Here is a 3,948-nt window from a genome sequence, read left to right as displayed (position 1 = left end):
AAAAAAAAAAAAAAAAAAGGTCCTGGTGAATTCTACCAAACATTCAGAGAGGTGGTGACACTAATCCTACCTAAACTATTCCACAACATAGAAAAGGATGGAATACTCTTGAACTTATTCTATGAAGCAACCATAACTCTGATACCAAAACTAGGCAAAGGTGCCACTAATAAAGAAAATTATAGACCAATGCTACTCATGAGCATTGACACAAAAATTCCCAAAAAAATCCTAGCCAATAGACTCCCACAACGTATCAGAAACAAAACAAAACAAAACAAAACATCATGACCAAGTAGGATTCATGCTGGATATGCAAGGATGGTTCAATATTAGAGAAGCAATCAGTGTAGACCACCACAAAGATAAACAAAGGAAAAGAACCTCATGATCATAGCAGTCAATGCAGAAAAGCTATTTGACAAAATTCAACACATATTCTTGATCAGAACAATCAGTAAGATAGAAATAGAAGGGAAATTCCTCAACATAAAATTAAGGACATATATACAAAACGGCCAACATTATTCTCAGTGGAGAGAGAATGAGATCATTCTCCTTGTGAATGGGAACCAGACAAGGTTGCGCTTTATTACCACTCCTATTCAATATTGTATTGCAAATCTTAGCCAGAGCAATAAGGCAAGAAAGGGAAATAAAAGACACCCACATAGGCAAGGAAGAAGTAAAACTATATCTATTTGCAGATGATATGATGTTATACATAGAAAATCCTAAAGACTCAACAAGAAAACTACTGGAACAAATAGAAAGATTCGGCAAAAGGGACAGGTACATGATCAACATTTGAAAATAGCCTGATTACTCTAACAAAGAGAACACTGGAAAGGAAATCAGGAAAACAATACAATTTACAATAGCCACCTAAAAGATGTAGTACTTAGTAATTAATCTAACCAGAGATATGAAAGACTTATACAAAGAAAACTACAAAACACTACTGCAAACAACCAAAAAAGACCTACATAAATGGAAAATATACCATGCTCATGGATAGGAAGAACTAACATTGTGAAAATATCAATACTACCCAAAATAATCTATAGATATAATGCCCCCAAATAATCTATAGATATAATGCAATCTTGATCCATATTCCATCATCGTTCTTTAAAGAGGTGGAGAAACTAATTACCAAGTTTATGTGGAAAGGAAAGAGACCATATAAACAAAGCACTCCTGAAAGAAGAAGAAGAAAGTAGGAGGCATAATATTCCATGATCTCAAAATATACTATACAGCCACAGTAATCAAAACAGCCTTGTATTGGTACAATGACAGATACATAGACCAGTGAAACAGAGTTGAGAACCCAAAAGTAAATCTATCCATCTGTAGACAGCTATCTTTGATGAAAGGGCCAAAACCCCTTAAATGGGAGAAGAGATAATCTTTTTAACAAATGAGGCTGGCAAAACTGGATAACCATTTTCAGAAAAGTGAAACAGGATTCATCTCTCTCACCATATACAAAACTAACTCAAGACGGATCAAAATCTAAATGTGAAAACTAAAACCATAAAGATTGTCAAAGGATAAATAGGGGCAAATTTAGAGGCCCTAATGCATGGCATAAATACACCATCAAATATAACTAACAACACACAAAGAGCAAAAGACAAACTAGATGACTGGGACCTCCTAAAAATTAAACATTTACACACATCAAAAGATTTCATCCAAAAGTGTGAAAAGAGAATCTACACACTGGGAAAAAATTTTTGGTAATGACATATCAGACAAGGAATGAATCTCTAAAATTTATAGAACACTTTATCACTTCATCAACAAAAAGACAAACAACCAAATTGAAAAATGGACAGAGTACATGAACCAAGACTTCACTAAAGACGACATTCATGTTGACAACAAACACATAAAGCAATGCTTGTGACCATTAGAGAGATTCAAATCAATACAATAATGAGATATCATCTCACCCCAGCATTAATAGCAAAGTTCAAAAAACCAGAAAACAACAAATGCTGGTGAGGATGTGGAGAGACTGGAACCCTCATACACTGCTAGTGGGACTGTAAAATGGTGCAACCACTGTGCAAAATGGTATTTCCTTATAAAGTTGGAAGTAGAAATACCATATGTTCCAGAAATCCCACAACCAGGTATATGTCCTAGGGAAATAAGAGCCATAACCTGAAAAGATACATGGACACCCATGTTCATTGCAGAATTATTCACAATAGCAAAAAGATGGAAATAAACTAAGTGCCTATCAATGGATGACTGGATAAACAAATTATGGAAAAAAATGGAATACTATACAATGTCAAAGAATAATGATGAATCTGAGAAATATCTCATAACATGGATGAATCTAGAGGACAACATGCTGAGTGAACTTAATCAATGACAAAGGGATAAATATTGTATGAGACCACTACTGTAAAAAGTAAAAAAAAAGTTTACACACAGAAAGAATTATTCTTTGAAGGTTACCAGTGGGAAGAGGGGAAGAGAGGGCAAATCATTAACTAGAGGGTAGACAAGTATTAACTTGGGTGAAGCGAAAGGCAACATACAATAAGGGGAGGTGAGCACAAAATGATCAAGGCAGAGGAAAACACTGGGAGGAGCACAAGAGTTAAATGTAACAACGGTAAATACTATTACAGGCACATTTCTGCAATGTCAGTAGTAACAATAAGCTGTGAGTGGATACATAGGTAGACAATCAAGCTGAACATGGGTGGGAGGGCAAATGGAACTACACCCACAAATATATACAGGTTTGACAGAGGTCATCTCTACATATATATGTGCTGCAAATAGATCCATGAATCTAGTAGAGCATGCAGGGGGCAAAGTTATGAAAACTTCTCAGCCATAAGCAAACATCTTGAAATGAGTCACTGTGCTTGAGGCTCAGGATCACAGTTTTGGGGGACACTAACCTCAATTGACATAACACTCCACAAAGACAATGTTCTGCATCCTATTTTGGTAAGTAGTGACCAAGGTTTTAAAAGCCTGTGAGTGGCCATTTAAGGTGCAACTATTGGTATCTCCCCATCTGAAGCAAATAAGAATGAAGGAAATCAAAGATGCAAGGAAATGATTAGTCCAAACAACTAATGGAGCATGTGAACACTAGTCTCCATGACCCTGAGACCAGAAGAACTAGATGGTGCCCAGCTACAACTGCCATCTGCTCTGAAGGGGATCACAATAGGAGGTCCTGGACAGAGTGGGAGAAAAATGTGGAACAAAACAAAACAAAATTACATTTACTGGTTTAATAGAGATTGGTGGAACCCCAGAGACTATGGCCATTAGATACTCTTCAGGGCTGGAACCAAACTCACCCCCAAACTTTCAACCGAACAATAGGCCTACAAAGGTAACAATAACTCCAGGGAGGTACACACTCCTTAGGACAACCAATCATATGAGATCAAAAGGGCAACAGTTGTCCAGGGACAAAACTCAAAAGACAGGAAGAGATAGGAAATAAGGACGAATGGAAATGGTAAAAACAGGGAGGAAGTGAGAAAATACTGTTACATTGTTGGGACTGCAATCAATATCATGGATCAAAATGTGTATGCATTGTTGAATTGAAAACCAATCTGCTATGTAAACTTTTTCCCAAATCACAATAAAAAGAAAAAACAAAAGCATGTACATTAGTGCTTGGTTTGGATTGAAAAAATAAAAAAGTAGCCAAGGGTATATTATCCTAGAATCTACTGTCAAGGTCCAGAGATACAAACCTGTGTAATGAAGAATTAACCTTATCTAAAGAGATAAGGTTAATTCTGCGCCCGTGCTTACCTTGCTCCCGAAGACCTGGTCCCTCTCGGGAGGGTAACAAGACAGGAAGCCAGACAGAGGAACAGTCAGCCACATTGACCCAGGTGGGGGGGATACGAGAGGTCTCCAACAGCAGGACAAACTTGTCTGTCGGTT

Source organism: Orycteropus afer, unplaced genomic scaffold (genome assembly GCF_000298275.1).
Source record: "Orycteropus afer afer isolate SDZICR_OR568_19922 unplaced genomic scaffold, OryAfe1.0 scaffold00011, whole genome shotgun sequence".
Classification (NCBI taxonomy): domain Eukaryota; kingdom Metazoa; phylum Chordata; class Mammalia; order Tubulidentata; family Orycteropodidae; genus Orycteropus; species Orycteropus afer.
Note: the sequence above shows the minus strand (reverse complement) of the source record.